The sequence below is a fragment of the Vicia villosa genome, linkage group LG5 (assembly GCF_029867415.1).
Source record: "Vicia villosa cultivar HV-30 ecotype Madison, WI linkage group LG5, Vvil1.0, whole genome shotgun sequence".
Lineage (NCBI taxonomy): Eukaryota > Viridiplantae > Streptophyta > Magnoliopsida > Fabales > Fabaceae > Vicia > Vicia villosa.
Genome location: NC_081184.1, coordinates 761,665 through 777,849, shown reverse-complemented (window position 1 = coordinate 777,849; position 16,185 = coordinate 761,665). Strand labels below are relative to the sequence as shown.

Sequence of the window (16,185 nt, the reverse complement as noted above, 5' to 3'; positions counted from 1 at the left end):
GAATTGTAATCAAGAGGCGTTAAATGTCTACTTCAAAAAGAGAATGAACATACTCTATATAAACTTTGTATAATATAATACAACTTGAAAAGCTTATGAAAACAAACTGAAACAACTCATGAATACATAACTATTTTTATAAACACTTAAACGAATAATCATGGTATAAGATATGCATAAATAATTCTTCCAAATTTACTAAGCATCATCGCGAATTAGAAAACATAATTATGATGGAGTGTAATTGAAGAAACCTGGTTTTGCACTATTAAATTATTCAGTAAAATAACATTCCCTGCCTAAATAAGGCATATAAAAGAGGTACTGTATAATAAATGTCCGAAGCAAACAGCATTTATATTAGTATCGGTCAAAACTCAGCAAAAAAATAGCACTACAGACTCCTTAATGCACGACAAGACCTGTTGGCTGTTATGAAATCAATGCCACAATTTTATCTGGCTTGGAGTATATGTGAACCAAAGGTAGAATAAGAATACAAATAGTAGGCAAAACAACAACAATGATCCATGTCTTTTTTTTATTCTTGTTCTTCTTAACATGCACATATATCAATTTGAACACGGAAAAAAAAACAGAAGTTATTAAATCCTAAACCTAAGTGTATCCTCAATACAATACCAATGGGCAAATAATGCCTTGTACTTTTGCAGGAACCTTGATTCAGAAAGAAAGACCAAGAACCATTGCAATGCTGATAAATAGAGGTTCGGCAAGCCGCCATTCTGCAATGGACATTGTGTTAAGAACTACCATCATACTATACCAGAGATCTAACCAGCTGGGAACAACAATTTCATGTCATACTGCAATTTATCCAACTCACAACTTATTAAATACTAATATTCTTTGTATACACTCATTTGAGTCTCCATCATGTACTGCTGTCATACATTGAAGTCTGTTGATTGTGAAATGTTAAGACTAAATGCAGTCCGTAGCTATAGAAAAATACAAGACCAACTACTCCACTTGTCCACTTAATTCAGCTTCCTCATCCTCGGCATCCATTTCTTGTTCCACACCTTTGACCTGTATAAGTGGTATTAGAAGAATGTTTCACAATATAAATATAATTGAATCATTCTTATAAATTGGAACTTGGCCTATTAATGCTGCTTTAAATAAACACTCAATAATTAAAACAGTTTTCTCCATACTAGAAAGCACACGCTAAAAGATAGTATTAGGATGGACAGTGACAAATAGGCATGTTTAACCTATATTTTGACAACAGACAACTAATCATGATTCATGTTAAGACAACTGGAAAATTTAATTCAATGTAGTACAAGAACAACTAGCAAATTCTAAAAAGTAAATTGGTATATAACTTGAGTACTGTCATAGGAAAGGCAAAAATGCTTCATTGTGGAAGATAAGTTGAGAATTCCAATCAATTCCATTACCATAAATATAAATGGAAACAAAAAATGGATCAGTTTCATCAGAAAAAGATATTGCCAAACTTTTTACCTCAGGTACATAGTGCATCAGCATATTCTCAATGCCTGATTTCAGAGTCACCGAAGAACTTGGGCAGCCACTACACGCTCCTTGCATTTTAAGTTTGACTATCCCAGTATCTCTGGAGAAAACCACAATATAAAAACCAAGTAAAAAAGTCATTCTATGATGTATAACACTAGCATTGTCAACACTGATATTGTCTTAGATTTTTACTCATTTAATTTTTGTCTATTTTATGAATAGTTTGCTTTATTTGCATGTTGTCACCTATTATGATTTATTTTTTAACACATACATCCCAGCATAAAAAGAAAAAGCTCTGTGCAAATAGCAAGGGAAGAATGAAACTTCTATTTGTTAAGAGTGTATATTATTCCTTGAGGTTTATTGCAAGTGCCATAAAACCAAAATAACAAAAGTTTGAAAAAAAACTTACGGGTCAAAACCACAATATACAATGTCCCCAGTCATCATCTTGTACAGCTGGTCGAATACGAGTCTCTAAAAGTTCCTTGATCATTGCAACTGTTTCAGAATCATCCTGTATGAAAACAGGTAAGGTTAGCATGCCATTTAGTTTTGGCATCTCCAAGGTGCCATAAGCTAGTCAAATCTCATAATCTGTGCACTTGGGTCACCTAAAAAAATGTTTAGGGAAACCTATTGGAAAGTATTTAGACTTGCAACTTAAAAGATACAGGAGAATGCCGACCGTTTTTTAATTGAGGCAGGGCAATTAAGTGAATGATAAGACTGGGGGATAACCCATATGCCAAAACTAATAAACAAAATATCCAAAAGCAATCTACTACCAGTACCAATGCAGTTCTGTTTATAACCACACAAATTACAAATATGGGCTTTCAAGTTGCAAGGTTTTAACTGTGCTGATAAATACAGAGGATCCTATTATTTTCATAACTATTTCCCTCGACTCAAATTAATTTATTTAGGTTATAATTTTCTAAACTCCACCGTTATTGCTCTTTTATATCCACACAAAATATCCAAAATGAATCTTCTACCAGTACCAATGCAGTTTATTTCCATTTTCCACACAAATTACAAATATGGGCTTACAAATGCAAGGTTTTAAATGGTGGCGATAAATGCAAAGGATCCTATTATTTTCGAAAAAATTATTTCCCTTCACTCAAATTAATTTCTTTCGGTTAAAATTTTCTAAACTCAACCATTGTTGCCCTTTTGCCTCGCATTAAATAACCAAAATGCTCTAAAATGAAAAATATATAGAGCAGACAATTAAACTTTTTCTGCATGCAGAAAACTTTGAAAAGTGGAAAAGTAGGTTTACCCTTGTCCTAGAACTTCTGGTCTTCTGACGGAACTTCGCATTCCTAGATACAACTCCACCTGACCTCTGAAGTTTCACAACATCTACTTTAGGCTCACCCTTAAGCACATCTCTGAGCATGCTACACAGTTTTTCCTATAAGGAGTTCAAAGGAAAAGCCTGAGACTGAGTTTACAAAAATTATAGTATACAGAACCACTCCTAAGATTCTTCTATTTCAATTGTGAGAAATCAATGTGTTTGTTATGAGGAAGAATGATACATAAATGTAAGGAAAATACAATGATGCAGTTATTGAATCGAGATAAGTCTACCATCTACCTGACCCAAAACCAAGACAACATTGGCCTGGAATGTACGGATTGCATGTAATAGCAACTGCAATAAAATACCACCAAATGAATTAGTTAGAGAGAGCTTGCAGCACCGACACTTATGAAAAAAGGTGTTTGTGTCTGTGTCGGACACCTACATCGACACTTGTCATTACATTTTATGTATTTAAATTATTACCGGATTCTCCGTGTCAGTGTTAGTGTTGGTGTCGTGTTCGGACTATTCGTGCTTCATAGGAGAGAGAAGAGAGAGACCGCTTTAATCAAAATATATTAAATAGCAGTATGTTTCATATTTTAGAAGAGTTCAATTCAACAGTAAGGAAAGGTTCCAAAGTTATTTACATCATAGCCTACTCCCTCTATCCATCCCATGGTATTTATCACCATTCCTGCAGCTCGAGATTCAGCATTTCCAGTAAATTGTCTTTCCAGTATTGCTGCGAGCTCCTTGACAAGCACTTTATACAATTCTACATTATTACTGTAAAAATAATGTTTGGTGATTAGATTCTCATTTCCTTTGTGTGCTATTAATGAATTATATAATTTAAATGAATGAGTGTATGTTCACATGTGATTTGGCCAATTCAATGTTGAAAATATGATAAGAATTACAGTAATAATTACCTCGGCGATGTGTGTCCATAAAAGTAAACAAGAGGCATTTCGAGTGGAATTCCCTCGACAGGATCAATGGGCATTTCAATTGGAGTGGCAGCAATGCATCCAGGAACTGTAATAGATCCTTGGCCAATATCCAAGTCAACAAAGGTGGGCTTCCAACCTTGTTTAGCTGCCCAACTAAGAAGCATCCTTGACAAGGTACTCTTTCCAGAATCTGTAGGCCCTACAACAATCACCCTAGGGCCCTGGCCAATCAAATCAACTGAAACTTAATTCACATACTACAACAAGCTATACATCATAAACCTAAAAGGAATTAATAATTTTGCTCTTCAAAACACATAAATCTATAATAAAAGCACAAGTTTTAAAACTCTTAAGCATAAATAATAAATAATAATTCATAAAAAAGAAAGAATCCGAAGGATGCATCGACAGTACAAAAGAAAAGCCATACAAAACAAGCAAAACGAAAAAAACAATCCACACCAGCAAACACATCATAGCATCTAATCTTCTAATCACAAGCAGTGTTATCAAATATCCACCATGGCGGCGCTATGGCAGATATACATGATGGTTTTTGGGCTCACCACAATGATAAATTGCAGTAAATATCGGTCAATACTGTGTGTTTTCCCACCATAACTGCAACCGCAAAGCGGCTGGAATGGCGGGATTTTGGCTCTCTACCACGGAACGCCATCTGCCATCAACAACACTGATCACAAGACACAATAAAATTACCTGAGACAATACAGGGTCGTCTGAAGGTGATTTTTTGGCACGGTCCCTTCTTCCATCTAATATAGCATGGACATTTACATAACTAACCATTGGTGTCTGCAATTAAAAAAGCAAAGAAAAAGTTGAATATCCTCTGTCACTAATTAATAAATCAGTCATTTCATGTTTTTACTAAGCACTTCACAGAAAGGCTATATTTAGATTGATGGAACATAACGGAGCGGAATATAAATCACACTCCATTGTTTGGTTATTTTGTTAAAAAAGTCTCATTCCATTGCATACAACCGAAATCGGATGGACAAAAAATGGAGAATTGGATGGAAAGGGATGGATTCTATCATGTTTCATTCCACTCCATCCATTATTTATAAATCCATTCCAATCCAAACATGCCCTAAGTTTCAAACAAAGAATGCAAGTAAATAGTTCCATAGTGATTTACCTCATCCGCAGTATAATCAGTTTCAGTAGCACCGTCCATTTCAATGGTTGCCCCAAACCAAGTAAAGACCTGCCACAAACAAAAATCATTCATGAATCTAGCAGTAGAAAAATATTTGAAGATCGAGAAGCTTAAAGAGAACTGTGTTAATAAAAATGGCAAATTTGAGCTTGGGAGGAAAATTGAGCCAGATTTCAGGGGGAAGCTCGGTACCAAAAATCTCAGCAGTGCCGTTAAGGAGTCGAAGGCGAAGAGGTGCATTCATTACCGACTTCAATTCTCAGCTCGCATTCTTTTTCCAATTTCACTTGCTTAATCGCCGGAGTTACATTAGAACCACCGCCACCGACAGGACCCGCACCGCCGTACGCCATTTTGGACAGGTTCGAATGTGGCAGACTAGGGTTTGGGGAGAAGAGGAGTTTGGGTTTGTGGAGGGGGCGGAGGAAGGAAATTGGGAAAGAATGATAGATGGTTGCGGAGGCGCCACAGGCCACGATGGTGGCGCTGCCGCGGAATGTGGTGGTAATTTGGGTGAAGTGAAAGGCTTTGAGAAACAAAGAAAGAATGGGTGCTGAGTATTGTATGAATTCAACTGTTTATGAGTAGTTGAAAAAAAGTGTTGTTGTTATAATAGTAAAATTCGTTGTCTTTGCGAATTCATTAAATAGAATTACAAGCATCGAGAATATAAAAGGATTCAACATAAACGTTACATTTTCCTAAACTTAAAGGTTTAAATAAGATTTTAGTCCATACTATTATTTATTTTTAATTTCTTGTAAATATTTTCTTTAAAATTTTGTCCCTCAAATATTTTTTTGTCTCTATTATCTTTAATTTCTCCTGTTAGTTCTCACTAAGGGAGCATTATGTGGCATTACTATTGTAGAATTTCTTTTATTTTATATTGTCATCGTGTAAATGTATGAATGACCAAAGTTCGGGTGGATAGAAATTGCTTGAAACAACACTCAAATGACTTAAATATTATATAGTTAAACCAATTTGCCCTAGTCGTCGTCTTCTACGAGTTAATGATGAAAGCGTTGAAGGTCAATCTACTTTCGGTGGTTACGGTGGTCCCTTGCATGTGAAAGCTCTGTTATCGGTCTCCTATTGTAGAAACATCAAGCATTGTGGTCCTAGGTTTGTCCCTTCCACCCCTTTCTTTATTAGTTATTGTGGTTCCAGATTGTGTGCTTCCTCTTTTTTACTCGTCTATTCCCAATAACATAAGCAAGTATTGCATTGTTGAATGACATATGTGTGATCATTTTCCTTGTAGTATTTACTGTTATGTGTGTGGTCCCTTACCTTCGACCTAAATTGAAAACATGTTGACTGAATGTATATTATTTTATAGGAAGTGGATAACTTTAAGGTAGGTTTTTTACACAAAGGGTTGCTTTGAAAGGGACTTTAACTTAATATATAAGGGTGGAAATGTCTATGCATATAGTGGTCGGGATCTAGATTATTGGTCATTCTTCGAAGCAATTGACTTAATTAAAGGAATTGATATTGTGTTTGAGCCTAGTTTAGTGAATATGTGGTGGAAACATGAGGGTGGTACCTTTGAAGAACATTTGAAACCTTTTAGGGATGATGGTGATGCTGCATAGTTGCATATGCCTTTGGAAATAGTTGTGAAGTAGAGATTTACACAGAGGAAAAACCAGCTACTAGCGAGGCAACTTTTATGGAAAGTTTAAAAAAGGAGGCTTATTATCATGGGGAAAGTAAAGGTGATTATAGTGATGACTCTATGAAGGATGTTCATTTTTCTGATAGTGAGAAGGAGATAATGAAAGACTTTGATAAAGGTATTGATGAAGGAGGACCTGAAGTAAATGTTGAAAATGCACAGGAAGTTAGGGGTGAAGGTGCACATAAACAACCAACACGTACACTTATCACAAATGAGATGGGCAAAGAGCATGTAATTGAAGATGAGTACATGACAGGTGAATTGGACAGTGGTGCAGATGGTGACAGTTATGATGGGAGACCAATTGTTATTAAGTTTAGAGAAGATGAGACTCTTGGAAAGAATTTTAATTTTAAAGTTGGGATAGAATTCTTACCACATAAACATTTTAAGAAAACTATACTAGAGCATAATGTGTTGATTGGAATGGAATTGAAGTTTTAAAAAAACGATGATGCTAGGTGCAGGGTAGTGTGCAAGGACAGGAAAACGTGTGACTGTATTGTGTTGTGCAATAGAGTATAAAGGACCACAACATTTAGGATCAAGACACTTTATGAGAAGCATAAATGTGGAAGGAAATTCTTTAACAAAAATGCCAAAGTTGAGTGGGTTGCAAAGGTAATTGTTGATGGATTGAAGAATAACACAAAAATGAAATTAAATGAGGTGGTGACAGATGTGAAGCTTAAGTATGCAACTGAAATACCAGGACGTAGATCTTTTAAGGCAATTGGCAAGAAAAATAGTTGAAGGGGACTCTAGCAAACAATACAGCTTGCTTTGGTCATATGGTGCAGAGTTGTGGAGGGCATCAGTTGGTAACACATTCAAGTTAAACACAATTACACCAGTTCCAAAGATGCAACCTAGATTTGAGAGATGTTGTATGAGTTTTCATGAGTTAAAGAAGGTTTTGAAATGTGCCTGCAGATCTTTTATTAGGTTAGGTGCAACCTAATAAAAGATCTGCATGCACATTTCAAAGATGCAACCACTAATGTAACACCCCATTTCTACCCGACAAATATATATAAATCAGAGTTTTCAAAATTTCTCAATAAACAAATGAGGCGTCACATAATAAAACAAAACAAATCAACTCGTCGCATAAAGCGGATACATAGCACCTTTGAAATAGAATAACTTATTTTATTAAAACACAACGGAATCACTTAAACAAGTATTCAATAAAATATCTTCATTTAACTTATCATTTTGTTCAACCAAGATAACACAATTAAACAACAACATCATGAATGACATAAATCGTTCCCCCAGAGTGCTATGTATCAGAGCGACAACCGACTCGAGTAACGGCAACTAAATCCTCATAGTTGAATACCTGCACGTTACCAATATAAAGGCAACGGCGAAACAAGAGAAAAGGGTGAGATATCAAATCATATAAGTGGGCGCATGATAAATTGTATATTATGATTCAGGCATATAAAATCATTACATCGCAAGTATCAACAGTTACCATACACATCATACTTCCACAGTTCACTAATCTCTCATACTTTTCATCGCACAACAAGTCATAATTATGTAAATAGTATCATCTAATAAATTTCACATATTCAAGTATGCACGAGGTTCAATCGTATAATAATCACAGGATTCAATACTATTATTCCAAATATATACACAATCCATCATTATCACATATTCTCGCATTTAACCAATTACGTATTCAAACGTCACCTCTTCTCAATTATCAACTAATACAATTATCACTACAACACCAAGTGTACATAATCAATTACCAAACTCATACACATAGCATCACAACATCAATGCACATAATCAATTGTTCACTCGTACACTTATCACAACATAATGCACATAATAAACTATCACATAACTCTATTGTGACTCAATGAAACATGTGACACTATGCATGTGGTACCAATGTGAAATTATAAGTTTCACCGGCCTCCGATTCATAACTCTAGAATCTAAGCCACACTTCCGATCCGGACAAGACCAAAGTCCACCAATTGTAAACATATAGTTTACGGCTTCCGATTCACTCTAGAATCCAAGCCCGCTTGTGTTTCAAAGCAAATCCACCTGTGTTTCAAGACACACTATGATATGAATGTATGTACAATATCACAAATATATGCAATTAAGATCATTTCTACCATCTTAACTTTCCGCATATCTCAATAATTCAACTCTATGAATTATCCACCAATTGTACACAACATTCGCAACACACACATCATTAACATATAAGAGGCCAATTAATCAATTACGATTCACAAAATCCAATTAACACTAGTAACCATACTATCTCATGTTAATTCTCATTTTTTCCAATTATACATAAACACACACTTTCAACATCAAGCAATTAATCATTAATTTAATGCTAACCAACTAACCACAGAGAATCAATATTAGTACAACATCATGGCATATACATATATTATTCTCAACATACATATTCAAGCCAAAACACAATTACGGACGAATCCTCAAAATACCGTAATTTACCGACAAACCGAATAATTGATCCAACTTCAAGTATATTCCAATCAATTAAATTCATTGCAATTAATTTAACTATTAATTTAACCAATTAATATCAAACTATATTAATTTAATTCACTTCAATTTCTACTTCATTTCTGTCGCACGCTCGCGAAAAATGAACAGAGTCGCCACCAATATATTTATCCCATAAGGGAAAGGAATATCAGAAAACCTAACAAAGGAAAGAGCAGGGTCTTGCGACCAGAGAATCAAGGTACGGGAGTCGGTTACGCGAGGGGAAGGTATTAGCACCCCTCACGCCCATCGTACTCGATGGTATCCACCTATGTTTGTTTCTATCTAAAGGGTGTGTACTATGTCTATGTCTATAAATGCGAAATGAATGCAAAATGTAGGGAAAACAAAGAACTGCACTCGCACGGGCCCTACCCCGCTGCCTACGTATCCTTTTCAGGAATCAGAGTTACCGTAGCTCGGCTAAAGATTTTCTGTTTGTTTTTTGTGTTTTTTTAGTTGGGCGGCGTTAACGCTCACGCTCTTGCATAAGGGGACAGCCTAGGATGCAATGGAGCGGAGATAACTTGCCCTTAAGAAAAGAAGAAAAAGAGAGATTGGTTTGTGTCTTTTAGGGTGATTCCATGATGACGAGAACCCACTACAAGGTCTCGCATCACTTCCTCACTTTTGTTAAATCTGACCATTTATTAGGTTTTTTGAAGTGTTTTTGGTTGGTGTTTTTTAAGGGAATTTGTTTGTGACTTAGATCATACCAAAAAGGAGTTTCGTTTTGCATATTTAGAGAACGCACATCGAGGCCTACGCCACAATCGATTCTCTAAATGACGGATAAGAAATACATCGAAATCTACATTCCAATCATTTCTTTTCCGTTTAGTAGAAATAAAAAAAGGAGTTCTTTTGTGAATATTTAGAGAATGCACATCGAGGCCTACGCCACAATCGTTTCTCTAAATAACGGTTAAGAAATACACCGAGGCTTCACACCTCAATCATTTCTCCTCCGCTAAGTAGGAAAGAACATACATCGAGGCCTACGCCTCAATCATTTCTTTCCTACCATGAAATATAGCAACGGTATGATCCTCATCGGTTTTTATTAAGTATTTTAGAGTTTGAAAAGGGGAAGGATGAAAGAAGGGAACTATTCTGATTCTAGTCTATGTTGTAATTCCTATTTATGTACAAAAGGAATCTAAAAATGGTACAAACGAAATAGGCCTAAAATAAGGCCAAAAATACAAGCAATAAAATCACACAAGCGTCATACAAAAATAACATGGAATTAGTATGAAAACGATTCAAGCATCAATGCAAAAATTAAACTAAAAAAAAACTACTATTTTTATGAGTTTTCTATGTCCACAATTACCTAAAAATCTAACAAGTTTTATTGATTTTTTGTTAATAAGGGAAATGTGATTCAAGCCTAACTATGTTATTTTCTATTAACCCTAAAATTAACAATTTTATTGTTTTCTATGTCATTTTTTTTATTACCTAAAAAATCGAACAAAAATCTATGTGAACCAAAACCTAAATCTAGCATGAATTTGAGTAGCACAGGGGGTTCAATCAGAAAATAATGGTGTAGTCAGCAAGGAATGGGCGCAGGGCCCAGGGTTGTTATTGTTCAGCTTTTCTTATGCAAAAAGGAAGTGTTTGATTGGGCCATATGGAGGTGTGGCTAACAATTTATAGCAAAGCCCAGACAAATTGATCCATGGATTCAGAATTTGGATTCTTTAGGTTTATTCAAATCAAAAACCCAATTAATCAGAATTGAAGCCTCAGGTTAATATCCACTTACGCTAATTAACTCGAATTAAACCTTATGTTAATTCAGATTAAACTCCATTAAATCTCCTAATTCAATTAGTTAACACAAGAGAAGATATTTGGAAAGGGGATTTAGGGTTCATTACCTTGTGACGAATCAGATTACCTCTGAAGGACTCGTCTCTCTCTCCCGCGCGAAGGCACAGACGGCGGCCGGAATCGTCGTCCCGTCTCCGATTACTCACTCCGCGTCACTCTCCGAATCAAGTTCTCCTCACTTCAATCTCTCTCGTCTCTGTTTCTTCACTTCTGCGTTTATGCCATTGGCGATGATGATGTTAAGATAGTTGAAGCTGTGGAGGAAGTTCAGTATGATGAAGAACGTGAAGAAGATCGTTATGAAGAAAAGATGATGAAGGTGTTGATTGCGACGGCGAAGAAGCTAAAGATTATGTGTTGTTTTGAGGTTTTGAAGGTCGAAGATCGATGGAGAGTGCCGAGAAGAAGATCGAGAGCGAGAGCAAGAGTTTGTTTTATGGTGAGTTTTCCGATTCCATTCTGAGTTCTTAACAATTCTGTTACTATCTTTCTTCTGAACTTTCTATTGTGCTATTGTGTGTGTTTCTGTTGCGAAGAATTGAAGATGGAGGGAGAGTGAGAGTTGATGGTGGCTGATTGAAGGATGAAGAAGTGTGAAGGTTGAAAGTTGCAGAGAGAGTTGAAGGGAGAAGATGAAGAAGAGGTGGGAGAGATGGCGTAGAGTGGTGGAGACGGGTGCGTGTGCTATGGTGAATGAATGTGGAAGATTGAAGGTTAATGGTGGTTGGAGTTGCAGAGATTGAAAGAGAGGAAGAAGAAACTGCTGAAGGAGGTGGAAGAGGACATTGAGGTGGTGCAGTTGCTGTTATATAGAGGTTGGAGGTTAGAATTCAGTTATGGGGTTTTAATCTGAGCCAATGATTGGGGAAAGGTTGTTACATGATTGAAGGGTGAGGATTGAATCTGCTCAAAGGTTAATTCTATTTCTGTTTCTGTTAGTTAGGTTATAACTGTTTGATGAGGTAGTTTTGTAACTGATTTTGGGAAGTTAGTTAGGGTTGTTACTGGTTCTGTTTGGCAGTTAGAAATCTGTTAGTAATGGTTAGGAGCTGTTAGTTGGTAGTTATCGGTTAGTGAAGGTTTAGAGGGATTCTGTTTTGGCGGTTGTTGTTAGTTATGAATTGGTTAACTCTGTTAGGAAACTGAAGGTTAGTTATGGGAGACTGCAAAGAGGGTCTGTTATGAATTTAGTCAGAAACTGTCGACTCAGTCGGTTGGAGAGAACTGTTGTTGTGAGCTGAGTCTTTTTCTTCATTGATTTTTTTCTGTTATATAGCTGTTCTACTGCGCTGGATTTCTGATTGGCTTCTAATTGTTTTTTCACAGTGACATAGCCTGCCCGGTTTAAGTTTCAATCTGCACGATGGCATTGCTTGTATGGATGTTGGTTATTGTCACATACTGGTTTGGATGCACGCAACAGATACTGAATTTCGGACAGGTTGATTACGGTTATTGAGTTGTTGGAGCGAGTGGAACAACTTTGAATCAAGTTTTGTGACTTATCTGACTACGTTTTCACATGATCCAGATTTCTCCGAGACTAACCGTGATGCTGTAGGAACTCCCCAGTATTTTGTATGTCCATAATTCTCTTACCTGATCTGACTTTGAATGTTGATTAGTGTCGAATGGACTGTTTTTTGTAACTGTTTTTTTTGTGACTGTTAGAAATGGTATGGCTGAATGTTGCAGGGCTGTGTTTGTATTGTTTATGTCCAGTTTTCCTCTTCCAACTTTCAATTGTTATGACTCTGATATTTTGGGGCTTTCTTTGGTTGAATTGTGAGTAGCATGAACATGAGTGTATTGTGGTACTTATCTTGAGTGTATGCTGACTGGTTTTTACGTCTTTCCGTGGCAGGTTCATGGAGAAAAATGAAGGAGAATTTGCTTGAAGAATTGAAGAAAGAAGTTTAGGGTTAGGAACAAAAGACTCGAACGAAAATCATTAGTTTTGTTGTAACATTCTTCATAAATTATGTAACTTTTGGTATAAGATGAAATGGATTTTTGTAATGAATTCGAATTGTAAATGTAACCGACTTTCGGGGCATATGTACATGTATGAACAATTATTTTTGTGATGAATGTTGAAGTTACTTGAATGATGAATGAATATGGATTTTGATGAGGTGAACCTTGAATTGCTTGAAAATGATGAATACCCTTTGAGAGAATGATGAAGCCTTTGTTAATTTGCGCCTTTCTAAACTTATGAACGAAAACAAAACTCTTCTTTGGGGCCCTTTTCTTTTAATGTAACTTGTAATTGGCTTGTAATGAGATGGCTTATATGACGAATCATCTGATGGGCACATTTTCAAATAGAATTGCATTTATCTTTTCCTTCGATTTGTTTTGAATTCAAACTCCAAATATTCCCATTCTTGCAATCTTGAATCTAGTAACATTAAAGCAAGATGAAGACTACATGGAAATCTTCACGATGGTCGCACACTATATCTTCTCAAATTCTGAATGCCCCAATGTTAATGGCTTGTAATTCCACTAATGAGCGGTATCCTTTAATTCATCACAAAAAATAGGGAAATAAACCCTTAATCATTGAATTTGATGAATATAAACGAAGAATAACTTTGAAGCTTAGTGAAAAGGAAATCCACAATATCCATGATCCACAACCCCAATTCCATAATTCAATCACAGAAGAACCCATTGAAACAAGCTTCTCTGAAGTAGGGGCCCCAAAGCCATAAAGGGACCTCAAGCTTTCGAAATCATCGATCCCATGTTTTGTATTGACTAATGAATGCATGATCTATGTTAGATGACCTAATGGAAGGTATGCAGATGAAAAGTGAAGCTAAAGCCAGTTAGAAATAAAGGGTAGGACAAATTTGGGGTATGACAGCTGCCCCTATTTAATCGTCTTAAACCTGAAGGTGAGATTGGCGCTAGCCCTTCGAACATTGAAGGTAGAAGACGATTAAATATCAAAGTACCAAAAATTTGTCCTGAAGAGAAGATGGTGTAAGTGTTATCCTTATTTTTCTTTTTGTTTTGATATCTGCTGGGGAAAGAGATTTTTGTTTTTCCTGGTGGAAGAATTTACAGTGGGTAATGGGTTTGAATGGAGATAGCTCATAACGTGGTAGCGGTGCCGACCCGAGGTTTTCAAAGGGAATGGTTGTATGAAACAATGATCGAAAGAAAAAGACCTCGTGCGATTTACGACTCAACGTCAGGACTGAAAGGAATGAGATCTCGTGGCGATCTATGACTCAACATCGAAAGAAGATCTCGTGGCGATCAACTCGTCAACAGAAGAAAGGGAATAAGATCTCGTGGCGATCTTATGACTCAACATCGAAAGAAGATCTCGTGGCGATCAACTCGTCAACAGAAGAAAAGGGAATAAGATCTCGTGGCGATCTTATGACTCAACATCGAAAGAAGATCTCGTGGCGATCAACTCGTCAACAGAAGACAAGGGAATAAGATCTCGTGGCGATCTTATGACTCAACATCGAAAGAAAATCTCGTGCGATTTACTCGTCAACAGAAGAAAGGGAATAAGATCTCGTGGCGATCTTATGACTCAACATCGAAAGAAGATCTCGTGGCGATCAACTCGTCAACAGAAGACAAGGGAATAAGATCTCGTGGCGATCTTATGACTCAACATCGAAAGAAAATCTCGTGCGATTTTCCACATTTTGGAAAGGAATAAGATCTCGTGGCGATCTACGACTCAACATCGACTCGACATTGAGGGACAAAAGAAGACATTGTGTCAGACACTCATCAGAGATTGAAGATACCTCGCCTCGGCACCGTGGTTGGAAGAGATTTGAAATGTAGTAGCAGATATCAACCAGAATTTGTAAGGACAACTTTTTGTGTGGGGATGTATTATTGTCTTGACTGGGTGCGGATTTGTATTATCTGGCTTATGCTTTGTTATGCATGTTTGAATTTTCTATGGCGTAATGATCCGCTTTGACGGATATGCTACGCTTTTGAGGATGCAATGTTATATGCAGTGAACACTATATGCAGAATGCCAAATAAAGGCATTAATGAGGTAAACGCCAGGAAGAATCCCCTTAGTGTTAAGGACCATGTGGAGGTGCCAATAGACATTGGACTTTGATTTGTAAGATGCACCTTCTTTGTCTTGAAGAATAATTTCTGACTTCTCACCATGTGCCACTGCTTGGAGGATTTTCAACTTGAGGAGATTCCCTCGATTCACCATGTTGGGGATGAGAAATCCAGGTAACGAGCCTTGGTTAGGGAAGTAGGACAACTCCTAGGAGAAATAAACTCCTATGCTTGGGGAGCGGACCAAACTCTCGGGAGAAATAAACTCCATGCTTGGGGAGAGACCAAGGTTCTTGGAGAAATAAACTCCTATGATTAGGGAGGGGACAATAAAACTCAAAAGATCGTGCCCCAAGTTTCATAACCCATGAAGAAAATTGCCCCAGTGGATCCTTGGAGAGATTTGTCAAATCTCGACGTAACTTCCCCAGATTGGTTGAATTTGAGAGAGATTCCTTGACATGATTGCCCCAGATTGATCAAAGCTTGAAGAGATTTATCGACATGATTGCCCCAGATATACTGAATTTGAGAGGTCAAACTTCGATTCAATTGCCCCTGGTATGCTGAATTTGAGAGGTCAAACCTCGACTCAATTGCCCCTGATTGGGTACATCTTACTAGAATCCTTAGGCCTTCATTGTTTTGAAGTTTAAACAAACACGGAAACAACTTTACCACGCTCAACGGAGTCTTCAAACTCTTCCCTTCAAGGTAATCAAGGAAAGCATTAACTGTTCATGCCCAACGGGGTTCTTTGGATAACTTGCCCCTTGATGGTCCATGTTTGAGGTGATTAGCTTTTACTCCTCGGAGTTCTCAAGTTTCTTATACCTTGACATGATCAAGTTACTCACTGATTCTCATCCTTGAAAATTTCCTTGATGTTAAGCACATATTTTGCATGCAAAAGAATGTTAATTCTAAGAATGATAATTCTAATGCAAAGCCTATGTTAGTCTTGAAGTTGTAAAACTTTTTTGTGAAATGAGGTTGCGACCTTTTGTGACCGAATCACTAGTTGACACAACCTTGATTTTTGCAT

At 36.7% G+C, this 16,185-nt stretch overlaps 1 long non-coding RNA gene and 1 pseudogene across 4 annotated transcripts; one reads left to right on the top strand and one right to left on the bottom strand.

Annotated features, from left to right (window-relative positions):
- Positions 1–432: 432 nt before the first annotated feature.
- LOC131601076 (protein CLP1 homolog) lies at positions 433–5,609 on the bottom strand (annotated as a pseudogene).
- Positions 5,610–11,077: 5,468 nt separating this feature from the next.
- Positions 11,078–13,159, top strand: LOC131606081 (uncharacterized). 4 transcript variants are annotated; one of them, XR_009284728.1, is made up of 5 exons: positions 11,078–11,511; positions 11,609–11,985; positions 12,399–12,650; positions 12,768–12,857; positions 12,937–13,159. It is a non-coding gene; the product is annotated as an uncharacterized LOC131606081 (long non-coding RNA). The 4 variants fall into 4 exon arrangements; XR_009284729.1 differs by having other exon boundaries at positions 12,744–12,857; XR_009284726.1 differs by lacking the exon at positions 12,768–12,857.
- Positions 13,160–16,185: the final 3,026 nt, after the last annotated feature.